Consider the following 24,491-nt stretch of genomic DNA (forward strand, 5'->3'; position numbering starts at 1 on the left):
CATAGAATTTCAAAATTGAGTGTAAAGGAATTTATACATTCATGTATGAAGGCATCTTTTATTAGGAGTCACAAAATGTTCAGTGAACAAAATGCAATAGTGTCACCAAAAGCAGGTTGAGGCATGGGGCCATTGAAGCAGTCAAAGCTGCCAATTAGGTCAGCAGCAAAAAGAGAGCCAAGCTATAATTGTCTTCCATGTAGGAAGTCTGGCAGTAAAGGTCATGACAATACAAGAGGCCCTTCAACCTCTATTCAAGGGAGAACGGCTGAATTGGGAAGGTTTAATTAGAACAAAGGGTTTAGTAAGTGTGTAATTTGAGTTTTACATAAAATCCAGGATAATGGGGGGGCTTAGATGTAATATTTTCAGAAATAAGTGTGAATTATGCTCATTGGTGGGCTAGTTGCTGTAAGGAGGATAGCTAAACATGGTTAGTTTGGGACTGTATGGCAACGTTCAAAAGAAACATTTCTGGTGTTTTTGGTGGACCTTGGCACTACAATAAGGTTGCTCCATTGTGACCTAGTGGTCGCAAGTTCGAGTCGGGAAACAGCCTCTCAGCGATGTGGGCATAGTTGCCAAGGTGCCTAGGCGAACCAAGGCGATCGAGGGGGTAAAAAACCAAGGCGACACCAAAAAACAAGGCGAGAGAAAGGTGCCTGGATGCCTACTCGTCGCCTAGGCGACGCCTTGACAATATGGATGCGGGCTTAAGTTTGCGTACATTATGACCCTTCGACTCAGCCCAGACCCCGTAGTGGCGGGAGCCTCGTGCACTGGGTACACCATTTTTAAAATTGGAACAGAACATGTGACGTCAAGTCTGTTTTTGTGTTTTTTTTTTTTTTTTTGGAATGAACAGGGTGAAAAAAACCATTTGTTGGTAATTGGAGAAACACATTTGAAGCTGTTCATAGAGAACGGAAACACAAATGTATAACAAAAGCCCAATAAATTCTGACTCTTGACCATTAAGCTCGAAGACCCCTCTCTCAACTTTCTTCCTCAAGCGCACCCTCATTTGACTGCTCGAAAATCGAAATCCAGGTACATTTCACCATTTTGCCAGGAGTTCCCAATTTCCAATCATTTCACATTCACTACTTCACTGGGGTTTTGAAGATCGAAGAAGAGACAAATTCCCACAAGGCACAAACCAGAACTCAGAGACTAGATGATGCAGATACATCACCAAAATGGGCTTATTTTATTAGACATAAACCTAGGGTTGGGTCATAGTTGTCAAGGAGGCAAGGTGACCCAAGGTGGTGGAGAGGTGCCTAAGCATTTAGGCAACAAGGCGCCCTCAAGTGTTATTTTTTTATTTCCCCCCTTTTCTAACATTATTTAGTGTGCTACAATATTTTAGTATGCTACAATATATACCTTATATCATCAAAAATCAACATCAAGCCTCCTCAAGTCATCAAAAAACAACATTTAGTCACCTCAAGTCATCAAAAACCAACATTAAGCCACATCAAATCATCAAAAATAACATTAAGTCACATCAAGTCATCAAAAATCAATATTAAGCCACATCAAATCATCAAAAATCAATATTAAGCCACATCAAGTATTCAAAAATCAGCATAGAACTAGAAGACAACAAAATTGAAGAAGCAAGCTATTGGAAGTTTAAAACAACCAAAACATACATTTGGTTTATACTAGTCTCACATTTGGTTTATACTGTTCTTAGAAAATATGTTCTTATCTATAAGTAATTAAATTGCTCTTGATTTAGAGAGATGTTCATGTTCCTTAAGAAGTTTGACTAGTCAAATGATTTTATTTTTACTTGAGACTTTTTGTATTAATTAGAGCACAAAACAGCTTTCCAAGAAATCCAAAATTGCTTAAATCAGATTTATATTGAAGAAGTTATGTTCCAGTCAAACCTTATTTGGTCTGCGCGAATGCTGTCAAAATCGCTCAATGAAAATATTTTTTTATATATCAAAACAAATGAATATTTTACCGCACTTTTGGTTTTTAGCAATGCTTTACCATATTAAGATTTTTAGATTTGAGAAAAAACTCAGCATTTGAAAGTTGAAAATTTCAACTACCGTCAAAAATATAATTTTTGTTCTTGAACTGAGAGGTTGACCTTTTATCCTTTTGGAATTTGATTTTTTAACTATTTTTATTGGATTCAAATAGGGGGATATTTGCTTATTTATGAATAATATCTTAAATAAATGAAATTACAATATAAAAATAGTGCGTCCTACAATAAAGCGGTTGTCGCCTAGGCCCCAACAAAACCACCTGGACGCCTTGACAACTATGGGTTGGGTTCTATGTATGTTAGGCCTTTGTTCCATTGGATTTTTAATGTAATAGGCCACTTTATGTTAGAGTTATGTAATTTCATGTAATAAGGGTACTTTAGGAACTAGGATTTTAAGTTGGAATGTGTTTTACTCTCTTACCTTTACTTTCTTTATCTATCATATATTAGCATGGAGGTAAGGATGTAATTTCTCCTTTGTATTAAGTGAATCAATATAGGGGAGAGATGAACTATTCTCTCCCACAACTTGCAACCGATATTTCTTCTGTTCTTTGCTGAACACAAAGTGCAGATGGCAATGACTGTGTGTTGGTTGTCATTGTTGTCAACACAGTGCATGTGTGTCGGTTGTTGTCAACATAGTTCAAGAACTCGTTTCGTTTTGGTATTTCGAGCCGACCGAAATATTCGAAATATTGTATTTTTGCCTTCTCCCTTTAAGCCTTCCTCTTACTCCCTCCCTTCATGTAATCAATGACAGCCCTAGATACCTCCACAGGGACCATATGACATGCGACCACTTCAGGAGAATTCCCAGCTAGATGTTGTTTGAGTCTAGTGGCACCACCTCCCAAAAACTGCATGTGACAATAGTTGCATTGGGATTTTCTTTTATCCCCATCAATTGGAGAGCCATGCAACCATGCAATGTCACCCCTAGTGTGCCTGGGTGTGTTCCCCCCCCTCTGGGTCTGGGCCGGCTGCCTCTGCCCCCTCTTGCCTCTGGCTCTGTCGTTTACCACGGTTCGCCATAATCGGACTAGTTTACTGTTGCATGAATAAAAGACAATTCATTAATCACTGAAGCACATCAATTCTTTTAGTTTAAATGTTTAAGAATTAAGATTTAAGAGCACTAACATAAGTATATAAGTATATAACTATTTAGTATTTTTTCCCTAACCCTCATATTTTTCTCATATTTAAAAACAATTTTTAAAAATATTTTTCAAATAAATATTGGCCTAGCACAACAAAATCGAAAAGATATGCAAATGGGAAGCAAATAAGAAGTATGTACAATTTACTTTTATATTTTTCAGTAATTTTAAAACAAAAACCTCATTTTCTTATTTTTTGCTAATTTTTTGAATTTTTTAAATATTTTTTATAATTTCTGAAAATTAAAATAATTAATTATTGGCAGAAAAATATTTTTGACACCATGAAGCCATAGATCGGCCAATGGTGTCTAACATATATTTAATTCATCACCATACAATATACATAACCCTTATTATTTTTTTATTTTTGTTGCAAATAAATCCAAATTTTGAAGTAGAAAAATAAATAAATAATATATATACCAAAAAAAAATTTCGACACCGTGAAGTCGTTAATCGGCTTCCGGTGTCTAACATATATTTATTTCATCACAAACAAACATGTTGATCATGCATTTCCCTAAAAAAAATCAATTTTGAGAAGATGGTTTTTACCTGGAATAATGGAAAGGCTTCATAGATGTGCTAAGAAGTTTGTTCTCCAAGTGATTCCGGCATAGATGCGGCAAGGATTCAAGTGGGAAGTGGAAGATTGAAGAAGAAATGAGCAAAAACCTTCAAAAACCAAGCAAAAGTGCCAAAGGAGGAAAAATGCTCTCTGTTTCTCAGTCTCGGTCGAAATTTTGATCAAGACTGTCGAAACATGGTATTTTATACAAAGCAATTTCTCGAGATTTTCGAAATCTCGAGAATTTCGATTGAAATTTTGTATTTTTTTTATTCGAGGGCCATTTCGTTTCGAGAGGGTCGAAATTCTTGAAATTCTCGAAATCTCGATCGAGAGATTTTGAACTATGGTTGTCAACACAATGCATCTTTTTGCAATACAGTACAAGCAACATTTTGGATGAGTTGGCAAACTTCTGGCAGTGCAGGTAGTGACCGGACAGCATTATAGGGGTTTCGCAGTGTACACAGAGGTCCCACAATGATTGGGAGTCATCCAGGGCAATTCTATAAATTACAGGCATGATAGTGCATGTACAGTGTGCAGTATGACATGGCTGTGATATGGTAGTGTTCACAGATGATATGGACAGTATAGATGTGGCACAGATGATATGGCAGTGGATATTGGTCCATTGGCAGAGCTAGAATGGCATATGTATGACTTGGCAGTGCAACACGGACACATGGCAGCTAGGCATTTTTTCAGAGGCATTAGGGCATATCTGGCAGCAGATGGCAGTCCAAAATGGCCCATTACAGTGTATGTCAGTCCTTACATAAGCCCTGGAGGCGTTTGGGAAGACAGACAGTTCATTAGGGCATCCGGGCATAGACAAGGGTATTTTGGGCATTGTGGTGAAGCTCCCAGACCTGTGGAACAATATATATTACTGCTTTACAGCAGTAGGCAGCACACAGGAGCAGCAGATGAAGGCCTAGTATAGTTGAAGTGCTAATATCATACGATCATACACTGGCAACAAGTTCATCAGAAATTTCGGAGCGTCAAATGGCAGAACTAGGTGGAACATTCTACATGAGAAACGTAGAGCATCGAGTCGCCTTTCCAACAAAACTGAAAATGCGTCGTTTCGATGCTGGATGATGAAGATATTTCTGTTTCTATGGAGTCGTACAGATTAAAAGCAAATCTGAGAAGTTTTTGAGATTTTGAAATGTATTCTGTAATCTTTGTTTGATATTGTATATGTGGAGTGATAGCTCTCCTCGTCATGAGCACGGTGCCGCAAACTGTGACAAAAAATTCCTTATAACGAAGGAGATATAGCAAGATTCCGTTTTGGGCCTACTGGTTGGCTGAGAGTACTACGTTCTGGTACAAGACTATCATACCTTGAACAGTCCAGATGAGGCCACATAGTCGGATCCTGTTCTGACAAATGAGATGAAGGCACGCGTAAAGTGCGTGATACACGGTGTGAAAGATGTTGGACTTGTGTCCATCAAACCCGGTTCGGTCCGGTTCAATCCGGTTTTACTTTGTATTGAACTTTTATACATTTTAGTTTAATATTATCACATACAATATAAACTTTTTGAGCATTATGTGTCCATAAGTTCTACTTAAAATGGTAGTCACGACTAGGGTTTGGGCTGGGCACCCTTATCATATGGTCGTCGCATTGGGTATGCCTAGACATGCGATGTCAGGGTACGAATGCGAGTACTCACATGTTTGATGTGTGTATTGGCGAAGAATCTACTTTGTCGATTCCCTCATGTATTACTGCCAGACGTAGGAAGGGATAGACATGTGTCACCGACACCCTTTGCCTGAGGGAACCCTGTCACTGCAAAGTGTGATCGCATTCTTTGGTTCATCAATGACTGAGACTCAAGTGAGTCAAAGCCGATTTTCTGGGAATGCGTGAACACTTTGTGAGTGAAGGAGTTACTCAACATGGTCACCATTGCCCGATTGGGGAACACCAAGATTGAGATTGTCTGTGTATGGTCGGATCAGAATCTGGATCCAGTGCCGTTTTGGAAATGGTTTTGCAAAAAATTTATTTTACATAAAATAATAGATTATATATGATTATTTGAACAAAGTATTTTATCGAGTTTTACGGGACCCGATCAGATGCACAGACACTCTTATATGGACATGTACTATGGAATGGGGTTTGGCAGTATAAGTGTACATGCCCTAGATTCCATAATGATGGTGTTGATTAGTAGGGGGGTTGTACATGATAATTTGTTATCATGTAGGGAGTTATTTGGAATTTGCTATATTAATTGGTTCTTTATTTAATTAATGGATATGGTGCTAATTGTAATTATCCATAACTTTAAATAAAGTAACTAATTAAATCATTCCCTATTAGATTTTGCTTCTTCACCTTTTAGAAGCACTTTGAGTTTAAACAGAACTGCCAAACAAAGAGAGAGACTCAAGACTCTCACAGGGTTTTATCTAAATCCATCCAGGGATTTAATTAAAACCCTATTATTATAAATAGGACCAAAACGCAGAAGGGGAGCAGTCTTCCACGTTTTCTGGCTTTCCCCCTCCTGGAGTGTTTTGGTCCATCTCTCCCTCTTGTGATCTCTTCTTCTTCTTCTTGTTTCTCTCTTCTGTGATTGAGAGTTAGGGTTTTAGAAACCCAGATCTGTGCTTGAAGAATTGAAGAGCATCAAGGATTGGCTTGAAGAACCTTGGCTGCACCAATGGAGGTTCAGATCTGTTTACTTGGAGTGCTCATTGGAGGAAGAACCACTGTCTATTGGAGGAGCAACACTTAAGGCTCATCAGGTTAGCAGTTCTTTATGGATTCCTCTTGTTTTTAATTATTGATTATTCATGGGATGCAAAAGAAACCCGAATCGATTTATTTCCGCTGCGCATTCGGGTATGGGATGGATCCCTCTTTCCATGTGATGGATTAGAGATGAATTTTCTCCATCTGTTTTGAGTTCCATAATTGTATGGGACGCAAAAGAGAAGGGTAGGGCATTGGTTTATCAGACCATACCCTACTTGGGATGCACCAGGGTTCCCATGGAAAACCCTAAAATTTAAATAGGGTGCCCATAGGCAACCATGGGCTAACCCAGGGCGTGCAATACCCTAATTGGTATCCCTGGGGAACCATGACTTGATCCCAGGACCGTAGTTTGACCTACAAAATATGCCATCACAGAGCATCTGAGTAACTAGGCGCATTGAGTTCTCATTCTCCGCACAATACATGAACCTCCGCCAGTGTGATGTAATTCGGTGTAGCACCCGTGTAGCGTGAGTGTGATATGATTCCTATTAGGGCAACATGATTAGATGGAGCACAAAGGTTCAGTACGCCACGCCACACCGTTGATGTCCTTGTTACCATGTAGCGCCGCACATGGTTGTCGACCCAGAAGATACCCTTTAACTGGTTTTAGGCATTCCTGCATTTTGACTAACAAACCTAAATGATCTATGACTAAGATTCTGCCACGATTTGAAAACGCAATCTGACAGATGAGTTTGAATCTGTGGTAGTCCCCTATGGTCCCTTTAAGGTGCTTTGTTGTTGTACTGAAAGCGGCAAGAAGATACCATTTTGATCGCTCTTATATGATCCGCGAATGAAGAAGATCGAATAGCTGAGACATGCTCTCACTCAAATCTGACAAATCGAATGGCCGAGAGACAACCATACCTGACGAACCAATGATCGGGTGAAACATATTAACTCTATGTAACCTTCGATTGCTCGGGGCTATCTTCTCTTGGACTTGGCTGAAAAATTTTGGAAAGCATCTAAAGAAACCTACTCTCATGTTGGGAGCGCTGCACAAGTCTATGAGTTGAGGAAGAGAATTTATTGGACTACTCAGAAGGAGATGTCCTTGTCCTTGTCCTTGTCCTAGTACTACTCTGCATAGTTTGAAAACTCGCGAGATCTCGCTGAGTTTCTCGGTTTTTGGAAAAGCCAAGATGAGACTGCCTGCGAGTCTCAAAAGTGCAATATCTCGGTAAGATCTCGAATCTCGGTTTGGATCTCGGTTTCGACCCATTATTTTAACCCACCTACCACTTAAATACCTTACCTAACTGGACAAAACTCGACATATCTCGGATCTCGGGTTGACCCAAAGTTGAGGCTTCGAGTTGGAAAAAAAAAATGCACCAACTTGACTCGTCTCGGTTTTTCCAAGAGCCGAGTTGGTACCGAGACCCGAGTTTTAGTACCTTGCTACTCTGAGTTGCACAGTATGTGGCAGAAACTTTATTTCTATGAAATCTTTCAGACTACGTGTTCTACTGATGCTGCCAACTTCAAGAAACGTGAGGATATGATTCGCGTTTATAATTTTTTATCTGGTTTGAATGTGGAGTACGACCATATACAGTCCCAAGTTCTCAGTCGGGACCCTTTTGCGTCCTTTGAGCAGTCTTATGCCCTTGTCCAACTTGAGGAAAGTCGGCGTACAGTCATGTTGTAGTCTGTTCCTCAAGAGAGATTTGCTCTCTACATTAGCTCAGGCTCTGGTTCCCAATCATGGGGTGGCCCTACCTGTACTTCTAATCAGTCCTCATTTGATCGTGAAACGGTGAAATGTGAGTGTTGCGGGAAGGAACGTCACAGGAAGGAGTATAGCTGGAAGCTACATGGCCGTCCCACCTCCACAACTACACGTGAACGTGGCCGTGGTCGTGGACGTGGTACTTCGGATACTACTCATGCACATCACGCTGAGGTGCCTCCTCCTGCATCCACTGATGGCCAGTTTTCTTAAGATGAGCTACTTGTTCGCTATCTGATGTCCAAACTGGAACCCACTCTTGCACCAGTATCGAATTTTGTTGGTTCTGCCACATCTGGTTCGACCTCTTCTGCCTCCAATTTCGTGCACTCAGGTATCACTTTTGTTGGTCATTATGCTTCAGTTATACCCTCATCCTGGATAATTGACTCTGGAGCCACAGACCATGTAACTGGCTCTCTAGTCAATTTTCTACCTTTAATCCAAGTTTAGATAAGGAACGTGTTCGAGTTGCTGATTGTTCTTTTTCCTCTGTCTCTGGGAAAGGATCCATCTCCTATACCACTTCTTTACCTTTATCGTATGTTCTCCATGTACCCAATTTTTATACTAACCTTCTTTCTATTAGTAGTATTACCCAGGACTTAAACTATAAGGTCACCTTTTTTCCATCTCATTGTGCTTTTCAGGACTTGGTGACAAGGAGAACGATTGGAAGTGGTCGATTGAGCGGTGATCTATATCTGCTGGAGGACAGTTACCCTGCGGCTTTAGTTCTTTCCCCTTAGGCTCATCAGTTGGACTCTTCTGCTTCTGCCTTATCAGAGTTACATCGGTGGCATTGGCACTTAGGCCACCCACCTCTTAGGACTTTATTTTGTTTTTCCTAGTCTATTTCAGGAGTGTAATCCTAATGACTTTTTTTGTGAGGCTTGTGTGTTTGGCAAGCAAACTCATGCCGTTTATCCTCTTTCTGAACATTTGAGTACTGAACCTTTTATTTTAATTCACTCTGATATTTGATGACCTTCTCATTGTGTGTCTATTTCTGGTTATCGATACTTTGTGGCCTTTATTGATTGCTATTCTTGTTCCACTTGGGTTTATTTAATGCGCCATAAGAGTGATATTTTATTGCTTTCAGCTTTTCCATCGTATGATTAAAACCCAATTTAATGCTTTTGTTATAGTTCTCCGCAGTTACAATGGTCGGGAATATATTGGGGCAGTTTTCAGTCCTATCTTGTTGTGGAAGGTATTATTCATTAGACTAGTTGCATGGATACTCCTGCACAAAATGCCATAGTTGTTAAGGCGCCTAGGCGAATCAAGGCGGTCAAAGGGGTTGAAAAACAAGACAACAAGGCCTCGCCTAGGCGACCAAGGCGACACCAGAATTCAAGGCGAGGGCAAGGCGACGCCTTGACAACTATGCAAAACACTATCGTGGAACATAAAAACCAAGGTTCGAGAACTCGGGTCTCGGTGGCATCTCGGCCAGGCCAGAAACCGAGTCGAGCCGAGATCTCGGCGAGTTGCTGCAATTATTTTTTTTTGGACTCGGACCCCCAACTTGGTGGGTTGTACACACATTTTGGTTCTGAAACTTGGTCTCCAGCATATTTCAGGCCATTTAAACACAATGGCATGCCCAGATTTGCCAAAAAACAAGTCCAAATATGAGTTTCACTTTGGACCAAAGGTTGGTAGGCGACGAGTCGTACTAAAACAACCTAATCTACATATAATTTAGTAAAACATAGCAAATTAGCAATCAAAACATTCTAATTAGTACACATCAATCAAAACATTGAAATAAATGTACATTACATCAATGTTCACTTAATTTGTTACATAAAATGAGATTGAACAAGAAATTCATCCCCATATCGATCCATATAGAATTCCCATGTCATGGAATTGCTATAGTGTTGCAAATAGTGTGACATAGTTTCCATATAAGTCTTCTGATCAACATATACCAATTTCCCTATCTTAGGGTACATGGGAGGCTGTTGGTATGAGGTGTAAGATCCACTGCTACTGTCATATTGAGTTTGAGGCATGTATGGCTGGTTTGGGACTAGGAATGTGTACCCAACACCTGACGCAGAGCTTTGACTGTCATACTCACGCCGACGGCCCATACTCGACCATAGGCACTATAATCGAACCGGTGCATCGCTGGCCATATTCATAGCCATGATGATGCTGAGATGATTGCCATGACTGATGCTCACTAGTAGTATCTGTACTCATGCTTCCGAAACTTGCGACTCTACTTTCTGTTGTATGTTTTAGGGCGGCCACCATGTTCTTAATCTTGAGTGGCATGCGTAAACTAAGACTCACCGGTGAAACGCACAGGGTTCTCCTGCGTTCCAACTTCTTGCTCATACTGCTCGCGCATCCCCTCATGACGATCATCATAATAACCGCCACTCCGCATGCCACTAGCAGCAGTAGCTTCACCACCACCAGCATCACCATCACCATCACTAGCATCACCAGTGTCATCACCACCACCATCATCATCATCAGCAGGACTTCCTACAGCAGGCTCAAAAGGTTTCGGTGACTCTACATGTACACGTCCCTCTTGCGTCGACATATATTCATCAACATCAGTGCCGGTTACAGACGCAATGGTGGGGTCGGGCCTACCCCCAGGTTGATCCATATCAGGTGTACCACGATCCCTCACCCACTGGAATAGGGGATCCTCATCGTCATCAGAGTCCTCTTGAAAAATGTTGGACAGTTCAATGGGTTCTTTATCATTGGCCTCAATTCCTTCACGTATGTGCCTCATCCTTAATCTCATATTGTAATGCACATACACAAGCTGCTCCAGTCGTTCGCTACCCAACCTGTTCCGCCTCTTTGAATGTATCAATGAGAATGTACTCCGGTTGCGCTCACATCCGGAAGATGAATAAGTTTGTGAGAGCACTCTCACTGCTACCTTCCTCAGGTTGGGTGAACTTGTACCATAAAGCACCCACCAGTCGGCTGCATTACAAATATAGAATAGTAAGAATATGTACATTCTAAAGAGATAAAATTATAATTCATAAATGTAATATCATGCCTCCTACCAGGGTCTGACTTTTGTCTACCCTCCACTGCAGCTAGTCGACCGAAACTTGCTGAGGCCTCTCTGAAGTATTTGATCTATTTTCAATTTGAGGCATTAGTATTTCCTATTTAGTAATTACATTCATAAACTAACTACCAAAGTGCCAAAGTCCCATACTCTCACCTCATCATTGCAAGCAGCTTGTGTCTTTGGATGGGGCTCCAACTTCTGAGTAACAGCTTGAATTGCCTCTAACAATTCTATGTCTAGCCCAAGATCATGGGAGTAGTGATACTTTGGATTCAAATAGTATGCTGGTAAAGTAAACACCACAAATATGATTTGTTGACTTAATGGCTTTAATGCCTTTAGGGTTTTGAATATGTAAATGTAAAAAAGTTATAACATATAAAGTATGTTGAACTCACCAGCCTTATGCAATGGATGACTCAAGTGCTTCTCCCACCGCTCATCAATGATGTTAGTGTAGGACTTTGCACTTCGAGGTATAGCAGCTCTAACCATTTCCTTCATTTTTTGGATGGCAGCATAAATGTGGCCCAAAGTAGGCTTCTTCTCTGTATCAACCATCCTCAGTACTACCACCACTGGCTCTAATATGCCAATCACTTTCCCCAAGTCCTTCCAAAATCCATCATTTGCAATGGTCTATTGTGCTACCTTTGCTTCTTCTGACTTAGAACCTTGCCAACCAAACCATTCATGACTTGCAAACATACACCTTAGACCTATCGCCTTACTCTAAAAGCTCTTCAATGCAATGTAATTGGTGGCAAATCGAGTGACACCAGGCCTCACTAAATCTCCATTGCATTTCTCCCTCATCAAGGCTAAAGCATAAGAATGGTTGTATACAAAAGTTGTCACTTGTCTTGCCCTATTTACCACACCCGCCACCAAAGTCTTTTTCCCATGTCCTTCAGCATTAAATCAATAGAATGGGCTGCACATGGGGTCCAAAAGAGCCGGATCCTCTTACTCTTCTTATTCATCAACTTCTCTCCAGCCTTTTTATAGTTGGAACCGTTATCCGTCACAATTTGGATAACGTTCCTTGGTCCTACCTCCTCCACCACTTGCTTCAACTCCTTATACAAGTATGATGCATCCTTTATATGCTTTGATGCATCGATAGACTTCAAAAATATAGTCTTTCCATTGCAACTCACCATGAAATTTATAATGGACAGCCTAGTAGGTCCAGTCCAACCATCAGCCATAAGAGTAACCCCATATGTCTCCCACATTGGCTTCAAACCATCAATGTATTCTTTTAGCTCCTCTACCTCCTGAGGTAAATATACATTGTATAATTCAAATGGTGAAGGTCCCTTCCATCCTGCACCAGCCCTCCCTGCAGCATCAAGGAATGCATTATAGTATGTTCCTTGTGCTACATTGGCTGGAATGCCATGGTAATGCATGAACTTGTTGAAGGCTTTTCGTGCTTCCTCTTATTTACCACCAAATACTTGTGGGATGGTTGGCTGATAGGCATCTTGTTGCCTAAAAGTGGTGGGATCCTGCTCAAAAATGGGTTCTGGACCTTGTACTCGTGGTCGGGTTTGGGGTTGTGGTATATTTCTTGTCCCAGTGCTTCTCCTCCTCTGATCTTCTTGCACTGGTGCAGTTGAGCCAGATCCACTAGCTCCTCTTGCTTGCTCATATGCTCTTATATTATCAAAATGAAAACTTTGTCTACTCTCAGCCAAAATCTGCTGGTAAATTCTCCATTCAGCCTTTGATTGAAACTCACCAAGTGGAGGCCCAATGTCAGTATCATCTCCACCACGGACCTCTACACCAGCCCTCTCTAGTATTGCCTCATTAAACTCTTGTTGCATTCTTTCCCTCTCAGATTTTTTTAATCTTCCTCCTTTCAAATGTTGTGCCATTGCCACTTTCACTTGGATAGGAACATTTGGGCATGATGAAACATCCTAGCCTATACCAGACAAGTGTTGCTTTAACCTGGTGGCTCAACCTGGTGGCTCCTCCAAATAGCAACTTCCCACAATAATTGCATTTGGACTTCTTTTTGTCTGCGGGCATGGGAACTCTATGTTGCCATGCTATATCAGACGTTGTATACAAAATGTCTTATGTTTTACACTGTTACATAAAAAAGCATGTATTAATAACCATGGATCACTTAAAGTAAGGTATTCAAGACTTAAAGTATGCTATTCATAACTCTTAAACGTAATATCAAGCTACTAGAACTATGAAATAACTATCTCTTATTTATCCCCTAACCCTAGTATTTATTTGTTAATTAAAAATAATATTTTGAATTTCTTTAAAAACTATTTATACCTTAAAGTATAAGAAAAATATAATGTAATGATGAATTTCACACCATTTGAAGTTGAATATTATGTACATATGTTGTACATAATTTTTCATAAGCAATAAGTATTTTTCCTTAATATTATATATATATTTTTAATTTTTATAATATATTTATTAAATCTGAAAAATAAAATAATTTTTTTAATGGGTGAAAATAAAAAATTAATCCATGTGGCTATAGAGCTTCCCAAGTTGTTTAACATATATCAAAATCATTTTCAAACAATCACTATTCATCCTTTTTTTTTCATTTTCTTTTTTCAAATAAATCATTTATTTTTCCAGAAATTATAATAAATAATTTATTAACTGAAAAAAAAAATCCGACTCCATCAAGTGATAGATCGGGCAAAGATGTTCAACATATATTAACCACATGAATCTAACAAGGATTACAAAAAAAATTTTTGGAAAAAATAGATTTGGGGAAGAAATAGAAAACACCTTTGAAATCTTGCAAATAGGTGATGATGCTCCAAATTGGCACTTGAATCTTCACTTTGCCACTTCAATCTAACTCCAAACAGTGCATTCCAGCCAACAATCGAAAGAAAGAAGAAGAAATTTAAAGGAGAAGTGTTTCTCCCCTTGGTTTAGAGCCTATCGAGTTTTGTCCCTGGTCTCTCTTATGTTGGAAATGGGTTTTTTGGTGAAAATTGGGCTGAATACAAGTAAATAGCACTTTTGGGCCCAACCGAGATATCGCCAAGATCTCGATATCTCGCCGAGATCTCGGCCGAGAAATTGCACTCCTAGGAACCGACTAGTAACTCGACTCGGTATTGCCCAAAACCGAGAAACTCGGCGAGATCTCACGAATTCTCGAACCTTGGTAAAAACCGCCACCTGTTGGAGGTCGCACGTGCTCTTATGTTTGAAATGAATGTCCCTAAACATTATTGGAGTAAGGTCATCCTTACCACTGCTTACTTGATCGCATGCCTTCTCGTATGTTGGGTTCCCGCTCTCCTTTAGATGTTCTCCAGCACCGGTCCTCCTTTACTCTTCCTCCGTGGGTCTTTGGCTGTGCTTTGCACGCAACCATTATCTGGCTAGCAAACTCGATTGTCGGGGGCTCTGGTGCATTTTTGTCGGCTACTTTGCCACTTGGAAGGGCTATAAATGCTACCAACCGCCCACTCGTCGTATGTTTGTCACTATGGATGTCATGTTTCATGAGTCTACCGCTTATTATACCTTGGCACCTCTTCAAGGGAAGCCTTCTAATGATGATGTACCGCTGATTGTTCCTCTTGATAGTCCTTCCTTATCCCTTCATAAGCGCGATGTGCACCCCTCAATGTAGGGGGAGCATCCATCTACTAACAATGTACCAAGTGTTAAACCATTGCAGGTGTTCACTAGCTCTCGGTCTCAAAAAGATCCTACCGATAGTACCAGTGCTCTACCTGGTCAACCGCTCTCCTCAGATCCAAGACCCCCCATCATCTCATCTGAACTTGGTAATCTTCCTTCTTCTAGTGATGACTCTTTGAATTTGCCTATTGCTGCCTATAAAGGGAAAAGGAGTTGTACCCAACATCCTATTTCTCATGTTGTGTCTTACGATTTCCTCTATCCTTCCTATCGTGCTGTTGTGTGTTCCTTGTCTTCTATTTCTATTCCACAGTCTTGCCAGGATGCAATGGCAGATTTGAGATGGAAAGAGGATATGATAGAGGAGATGAGAGCCCTTGGAAAGAATGATACATGGGACCTTGTCTCCCTTCCTCCAAAAAAGAGACCCGTGGACTATAAATGGGTATACACAATGAAACAAACTGCTGATGGAATAGTGGATCGATACAAAGCCAAGCTAGTTGCAAAAGGTTCACCCAAACATATGGGATTGAGTACCAGGAGACTTTTGCACCTGTTGCAAAACTAAACACTGTTTGAGTTATCCTTTCATGTGCTGTTAATTTGGGCTGAGAACTGCAGCAACTTGATGTTAAGAATGCCTTCCTCTATGGCGAACTTGAAGAGGAGGTATATATGGAAGTTCCTCAAGAATTCTCAAGGAAACTCAAGGGAAGGTGTGCAGACTGAAGTGTGCCTTGTATGGGCTAAAACAGTCCCCTAGTCCTGGTTTGGGTGTTTTCATAAGGCTATGGTCACTACTGAGTACACTCAAAGTAATGCTGATCACACCTTGTTCATTAAGCGGTCTGGTGATCACTTAATTGTTCTCATTGTTTATGTTGATGACATCGTATTTACTGGAAGTGACTCAGCTGAAATAACTAAATTGAAAAAGTACTTGGGGCGAGAGTTTGAAATCAAAGATTTGGGGCAGTTGTGGTATTTCCTTGGAATTGAAGTTGCTCGTTCTTTTAAGGGAATCTTTCTCTCTCAAAGGAAGTATACTTTGGATCTCCTATCCGAGACTGGGATGCTTGATTGTCGCCATGTTGATACGCCTCTTGAAGCAAACACACATCTAAAGGGCAAAGATCGTGAGCCAGTGGACAAAGGAGGCTATTAGCGATTGGTGGGAAGGTTGATATATCTCTCCCATGCTCGACCAGAAATTGCTCATGTTGTGAGTCTAGTGAGTTAGTATATGCATGACCCATACTCAACTCAATTGGATGTTGTGTATCGTATTCTAAGGTACCTGAAGTCAGCACCAAGAAAAGGGGTCTTTTTTCTCCTCTTAGTCACATGCGTATAGAGGCCTTCACTAATGCCGACTAGGCAGGCTCCCCTGATGATCGAAGGTCCACGTTTGGCTATTGTACTTTCGTAGGAGGTAACCTTGTGACTTTGTGGAGTAAGAAGCAAGCTGTTGTTGTTTGGTCCAGTGTATAGGCTGAATTCCATGCTATGGCACACAACATATGTGAGTTATTGTGGCTTAAGGGTCTTCTTCATGATCTTAGTGTTAGTACCAGCTCTCCCATGACACTGTACTGTGATAGCAAATCTGCTATTAGTATTGCTCACAATCCTGTTCAGCATGACAGGACAAAGCACATGAAGATAGACCGCCACTTCATCAAGGAGAAACTGGATCAAGGAGTTATATGTATTCCCGTTGATCAATCTGGTGATCAATTGGCCGATGTCTTCACCGAAGGGCTTAATAGTAAGGTGTTTCATTCTATTGTGTGCAAGTTGGGCATGTGTGATATATATGCACCAACTTCAGGGGGAGTGTTTTAATTTGGGTATTTTGGGTATTCTCGTAAGTATGTTCAGCCCTAAGGGTATACTTGTAATTTTGTATTTTTCTCTTTTATTATAAATAGACTTGGCTGTGATCCCTTGGGACACAAGTCATCATTCTCCCATTCTATTTCACATCACAGACCATTGAGGGGCATCAGCAATGCATCACCGAGGCGGTCTTGGCTCATGCTTTGAAAATTTGCTCCAAGAGAAATGTAAGTGCTTTTCTTCCTAATACCCTGGCCATGGAGTTTGTTGCAGAGAATTCATGGACACAAACTAAGAAATGGAAGGAACTCAAGGTGCCATTTCTGCTTTTCAATAACAACTTGTTTTTAGGACGCTGAGTTCAAATTACGGTTTGTATTACTCTTTGTTTTTTCCTTCTAATATTCAACTCCCCCTTCTTCTTCTTCTTCTTCTTCTTCTTCGCAGAACACCACCACCACCAAACCCCATCATCCGCACCCCTGCCCCACTCTCTGCAACCTCACCCCCACCTTGTTCTTCCTCACAACCCATCGCCTGATTCATCCTCGGCAGCCGCTCAAAATATATCCTTCGCATCGGCAATTTCCAGCAGCCATAACCGCGATGCAGAATCGGCGAAATTGAGGCAGGCAGTGCGGCCCCTGAGTGCCGCTGCAGCAACATCATGAGCCCTTGCAGCCATTTCTGCAGTGGGAAATGTACCAAGCCAAATCCTGGATTTCTTCTTGGGTTCTCACACCTCACAGACCCACCAGTTAGAGTTCCTCTGCCAAACTCCCTGAATATTGGATGACGGGTTTCCCTGAACTTTTTCCAACCTGCACTTCATTTCAGGAGACTCGAAGCTAATAAGACCTCTTCAAGGGGTGATGCTCTCAAGAGGGTTTGCAAGGGGTGGCAGCGGTGGTAGTTTTTTAGTAGGGAAGATGGTTGGGAGGAGGAAGGGCATAGGTGGCATCATGGGTTGCAAAGAGGGCTTGTAGTTGCAGAGGTCAGGAGAAGGAGGTGGGGTGATGAGGCACAAGGGTTCAGCATGGTAGGGCAGGGTTGCAAGGGAAAGGTGGTGATGGTCGTGGTGGTGGCAATGTTGGCAGTGGGTGGTTGAAGGAATTAGGGGTAAAATGGTAAAAAGTACATGGTTGAGCATTTTGGCTAGTTTTGTAAACCCAAACCTAAAACTGTGTATTTTTGTTGACTGAAACAATGAGTGGGTAGTTTTGTAAGAGTAAACCCAATTGTGTGTAATCCTGTCCTTTTCCCTTCAATATTTGTGATGAAGAAGAGGTGGTTGAAGATGATGATGCAAGTCTTCCTTCTTTTAATATGCATTCCATACGTGTTTCAGTTCTTTTTTAGTGACCGAAATACTTTTTTCCCCCCAGTTTTACCATACAGCATTTTTTTTGTAGAAATGTATTCCAAATGAACAGAAACACAAAAAAGTATTTCTAACTCCAAAATACTAATTTGGAATAGAAACGTTGCCATACAACCTCTTTCTAATTTGTAATCACTGATTTGTTATTCCATTCATTTCTAATTTATTATTTCAAAGAGAAACTACAGGGCCTATATAAATCTCATGTTGGGAAATTGTAAGAGGGTACATTGAGTTGAAAGTTGAAGAGTTGCATTGCTGTTTCTTATAATTTCTCTACTATTATGGCTATATCATTGCTGCAGCTAGATCAGTGACAAGCTAGTGATAGTTATTTTCTTGGTCTACTACTGTTACACGTGAATAAAACTAATTATTGATGTAGATCACAGGTCCATGTGTAGCTGCAGGAACAAGGCCCCAAAACCAGCCCAATGTAGTTGTGGGATTCAACTACTGTGGGAGGCATCCTGGTCTGATGATGTGGCAGGTTTTTGTTGGTTTGATGGAGCATCACACAAGGCAGCCCCAGTCCAGAGAGAAACGTAAAGAAGAGAAGGGACCAAGACAGAATTCTTTTTAAAAAAAATTACCGTTCACGTGAACAATACCACGGGTTACTGTTCATGCGAACAGTGTTGTGGGTTATATGGACAGCTGGCATGGAAGACTAGATTCTGCCAATATCATATGCCAAGTTGCTATTTCATTAATTTCTATTTTGGCATAGATCTAGTTTCTATTTTTAGTTTATTCCTTTTGTAATAAGTTGGTTCATCTTTACAAGCAACTTAGTTTCAGTATAGGAAAGTATTAGTTTCCTTTTCCAGTTTGCTTACTTCTTGTGAGTTTATATTTTTATTTCCTTCTGTTTTGAGGCAAACCTTGCTGCCTATATAATGTAATAGACTCCCTTGGAGTCCCCCATGATTTGAATGATAAATAGGAGCTTGCTTTTGCAAACCCACTGTCCTGAGAGAAGCTGAGAAAGGGTGAGATGCCCTGGCTGAGATAGCCAACCCCTCCTATCCCTATCCCCACTTCTTCTATCTATCCATCTCTTTTTACCTTCAATTTTCTTTTATTTTTCCAATCAATCTGTGTGTGATTGAGCTACTGCAAGTCTGAGTACATTCGGCCGATCCTACTGTCGAGTGGTTCTTACTTGAACTTCTTCTACATTAATTATTCATGTGTATTATTCAACAAAATTAGCAGCCATTATCCATTAGGGTTTGTTAACCTAATCTCACAACAGTGTGATAAGCAATTAACAATTGACTAGATGCAAATTTTGCATCAGACGTGCAATCAGAAATTCAATTGCTTTTAAGTAGCCACTTCTTTTAGCCTCTTCATTTTGTAATTTTTACAGTGTTCTTAACAGTTGTGAAGCCAAATTATCTAGAATACTGGATCTCTATCACATGCAAGACAGACCTACAACTATCTAATCTGATCAAGTCAAAACCATGCCTAGAAAAAGTTCTTCACCAAATTGGTTTCTGATTCTCAAGTCAGATCTAGAATTAGTCAGTGCCAACTCTCATTTCAAACTTTTCATTATCACTATTTTAGGTGCTTACGATAGGAAGAGACAAACTTCATAATACCAAAAATAAATTTGGATGAGATCTAAACGCGCACAACCTTTTAATTACCCATCAGTGTTTACAGATGCCAAGGTTGGAGCACAAGGAAGATAGAGAATCTGAAAAGGTGAAACACAATTTTCAAATATTGCAAAGAACAGAAGTGGCCCGAGAAGTTTGGTATTACGGTACACAAAGAAAAGCATTGGTTGTGGTACCCCTTGAAAGATGCTCCAGGCCTTCCTGCAAGCACCTCGACACTCTAACCATACTTCCAGCTTTGGAGGAGTGTGTGAGTTTAGATTTTGAATTTGAGACGGGATTACGGGAAAGAATGACAATCAAGAACTTGGGAGTTGAGAATGAAAACTTACGGAGCAAGAAAAACTCAAATAATCATATCACCTCATGGAGAGAGTTCCAGGATATCTTTCCAATCTGCAGACGGTGGCAATGGAGAGGTTCTACGAAGCATGGGTGGTGGGCACAAGAAGCCATTGTCAGGATATGTGATGTAGAGACAAAAGATTTATATACAAAAATAAGTTTCGTTCAAAAAAGGCCCACATGGAACTCTGAAATATTTTGCAATTTGACTTGGGAGTTGGGAAAAAGAGACTTGCTATATGAACAAAAATGTCATTTTCGTGACATTTCTAGACTAGTTTTGATGTTTGAGGTGTGTTTCATAAATGGACAATTCTAGGGAAAACCACTGCAGCATTAATACCATCCAAATAGAAGGTGAAATTTTGGTTAGTAAAACTGTTGTCTGCTCCCCAATGACAAGACAAAATGGAACAAGATCATAGTCTAATGATATAACTACTACTCATGTGGGTCAGTATGCATCTAATCTAAGCAAAGGAAGCTTCCACATCTGGGATGTATGAACACACATCCCAACACACCCACTGACCAGAATCAGCACAGTTCAGCACATTGACATTCACAATGCCACACCCATGAGTATAAAATTAATCCCCACATTCCTATTTGAAGTAGATCACAAGTCCATATGTATCCGCAAGAAACAAGCCCCAAAACCAGCCCAGCAAGGTTGTGGATTTGACTGCTGTGAGAGGCAGCCTGGTCTGATGATGTGGCAAGTTTCTGTTGGTTCAATGGAGCATCACCTAAGGCAACCCCAGCCCAGAGAGAAGCATGAAGAAGAAAAGAGACCAAGACAGAATTTTTTTTTTTTTAAAAGGAAGTTACTGTTCACATGAACAGTATTTGAGTTACTGTTCACGTGCACAGTGATTTGGGGCTGATATGGACAGCTGGTGTGAAGATTAGCTGCTGGATGTTGGTGGAATATTCTATTAAAAGCTGCTATTAACTTAATTTCTATTTTTGTAATACTTTCTTAGTTATTAAGTCTAGGTATCTAGTAGTTTCTAATTTTGTTTCTTTTTTTTCAGTAGTTACTATATTTACTAGTTTCTAATTTTGTTCCTTGCATGTTGGCTGAACTATAAAGCCTATTTTCTATTTTCTTTTCTATTTTCATTAGGTTTCTATTTTTAGAAGTTGCTATCTCTTTTAGAAGTTATAATTTCTTAAGTTTCTAATTTTGTAAGCTGACCTATTCCATTAAATAGGTAGAGCCCCTCTTGTAATAGAAACAGATTTGGAGAAAAAAAATTTCAGGCCTTGTTGCCATCGGTTATGGGAGAAATTCCATGTTTCAACAGCTGGGATAGTTGTGGGTGAGAGACCCAGGCTGAGAGAGCCATTCCCCAATCCCTTTTCTCTTCTATCTTCTCTTCTTTTCCTTTCTTCTTATCCTTTATGTTCTCCATTCATATGCAATAGAAAACAACAATATAATAATAAATAAATAAAAAGAGTTTTTGTTATTTAAGTTCCTTATCGCGTTGATCCTGGCTGCAATCGATCCCGCTGGTTTCCCTAGTTCGAGGTCGACTTCTGCATTATTATTCCACTTCAAGAAAAAGGGTGTACCCAATGCACGAGGCTCCCACCACTGCGGGGTTTGGGGAGGGTCATAATGTACACAGCCTTACCCCTGCTTTCGCAGAGAGGCTGTTTCCAGACTCGAACCCATGAGCACTTAAAGAGTCAACAATTATATGTCCAACTGAAAGTTTCCTAGCTTTCGAAGGATACTGTTGTAATATGGGTTTTAGTCCCACATTGCTTAGATGTATTCTCTTCATATGATTTCAGTATTATAAATAAAGCTGGGCTGTGATCACTTGGATCAAACCAGTATTCACGGAATTCCACACGGCATCAGAGCCAACAATATTCCGGGGATATGGGAATTAAATTTTTTTTCCTTTTTTTCTTTTTTCTCTCTCTCCTCTCCTTCGTGTTTCTGCCCCAAGGCCAGCCACCACCACTAGCCTCCTCCACCTCCGCCAGCCCTCCGCCACCTCCGCCGGCCCCTCCTTTTTCCTGCCAGGCCTTCCCACCCCTTCCGCCACCACCGCCAGCCTTCCCCAGGCCACCCCCTTCTCCCGCCTCCACCGCCAGCCCCCCCCTCTCGCCTTCCTTTCTTTTTCACGAGAGGGCCTCCCTCACCTTGCCGTTATTTTTTTTCCACCCTTGGTGGTGAGTTCACTCACGCCAAGGGTCCTTTTTCTTCCTCCGTATGATTTAATTATTTTTGGAGGCCTTGTTTCTTGAGTTCTGCGATTTTTCTCAGCCACAATGCCTGACGCTTCAGAGATCACCTCTGCTTCTTCTGGATCTGATGGTTCGTCGCAACGTGATTTTATTCCGTTTCCTGTGAACACCATCAAGTTGAATGGAAGCAATTATCTTCTGTGGTCTCGCTCTTGTTTATTTGCGATTGGTTCCCGTGGCTTGTCTGGCTACATCACGGGAGCCACGGTCAGGCCTACCACGGCTAGTTCTGCATAGGATCGCTAGATGAATTTTAATTTCTTGGTCATGTCATATTTGGTTAATTCCATGGACCAAGACATTGTTGGGCGGTACCTTCTTCTTGACTCAGCTGCGAAAATATGGAAGACAACCCAAGATACTTATTCTCAAGTTGGGAATGCTGCCCAATGCTATGAACTCCGTCAAAAAATTCATTCTACCAAACAGATGGAGTTAACACTTTCTCAGTATTACAATACCATATGTACGATGTGGCAACAGTTGGATTTTCTGAGCACCTTCACTGCCACCACTGATGTTGATGCCACGGCCTATCGTAAGTGGGAAGATGGTTTACGAGTCTTTGATTTCTTGGCAGGGCTGAATATTGAGTTTGATCATATCCGGTCAAATATTTTGAATCGGGAACCTCTCCCCACTCTTGAACAGGCCTATGCGATCCTTTCAGCTGAAGACAGACGACGAACAGCCATGGTTCACCCAGTTACTCAAGAGAGATCAGCTCTTATTTCTGGGTCACAGTCTGCCCATGGGGGCTCTTCCCGTTCTGCTAGCACTGATCGGTCATCTGGTGATCGACCTCCCATTAAATGCGATTACTGTGGGAAGGAATGGCATACGAAGGACCGTTGTTGGAAACTTCATGGTCGCCCTGCAGACACTCGCGGCCGTGGTAGGGGTGGTTCCAGTCGGTCCAATAATTCCTGTGCTCATCAGGCAACTACTGAGGATCAGCCTAATCATTCTCTGTCACAGGTTATGGAGGATTTGCAAAATTTGCTTGAAATGGTGACTCGTTTGGACTCATCTTCTTCGACATCCGTATCTCCTTTCATGGCTGCCTCGGCTCTATCTCTGCCTACTAATCCCACTACACCTTCTTCCACAGGTATTTCATTTGGTGGGAATTGCACCTCGGTCATGCCCGATTATTGGGTAATTGACTCAAGGGCAACCGACCATATGACCGGTTCTTCCTCCTGTTATTCCACTTATTTTCCTTTATCTGGTCATAATAAGGTTCGAGTTGCTGATGGGTCTCTTTCTCCTATCTCGGGAAAGGGATCCGTACAGTGTTCTTCATCTCTTACCCTTTCCTCTGTGTTACATGTTCCGAAGTTTACTACTAATTTGCTTTCCATTAGTAGCATAACTAAGGATTTAAACTGCAAAGTAACTTTTTTTCCAACCCATTGTTTATTTCAGGACTTGGAATCGAACAGTACGATTGCATGTGGTAAGGTGGTTGGTGATCTGTACGTGCTTGACGGTTCTCGGGCAGCTTTGACATCTCAGCCTGCATCTTCTGATTTTGATTCTGCACTCTTTGAATTGAATAACGGGCATCGTCGTTTGGGCCATCCACCGTTTAGTGTTTTGTCCACTTTATTTCCTAGTTTGGTGAAGAGATGTAATAAACATAATTTTTCTTGTGATGCTTGCACTTTGGCAAAGCAAACTCGCAACATTTTTCCCATTTCTGACAATAGAAGCATGCATCCTTTTGGATTGATACATTCTGATGTATGGGGCCCTGCCCGTTGTGTGTCTAGCTCTGGATTTCGGTGGTTTGTAACTTTCATTGATTGTTTCAGTCGGACAACTTGGGTATTTTTTATGCATAGTAAGAGTGACGTCTTTACCTGTTTCACTTTATTTCATAAGATGGTCGAGACACAGTTTGATGCCAAGGTCAAGATTCTCAGGTCCGATAATGGAAAGGAGTACATGGAAGGTGCCTTTCGGTCTTATTTGGACAGCCATGGGATCATTCACC

General features: G+C 40.9%; 1 protein-coding gene and 1 long non-coding RNA gene across 2 annotated transcripts in view; one reads left to right on the forward strand and one right to left on the reverse strand.

Moving 5' to 3' along the window:
* Positions 1 to 24,491, reverse strand: part of LOC122651513 (porphobilinogen deaminase, chloroplastic) — a 49,257-nt gene that overhangs the window by 14,519 nt on the left and 10,247 nt on the right. The window lies entirely within an intron of this gene.
* Positions 12,919 to 20,765, forward strand: LOC122651515. The gene is made up of 3 exons (XR_006331468.1): positions 12,919 to 12,929; positions 19,041 to 19,045; positions 20,628 to 20,765. It is a non-coding gene; the product is annotated as an uncharacterized LOC122651515 (long non-coding RNA).

Source organism: Telopea speciosissima, chromosome 2 (genome assembly GCF_018873765.1).
Source record: "Telopea speciosissima isolate NSW1024214 ecotype Mountain lineage chromosome 2, Tspe_v1, whole genome shotgun sequence".
NCBI classification, from domain to species: domain Eukaryota; kingdom Viridiplantae; phylum Streptophyta; class Magnoliopsida; order Proteales; family Proteaceae; genus Telopea; species Telopea speciosissima.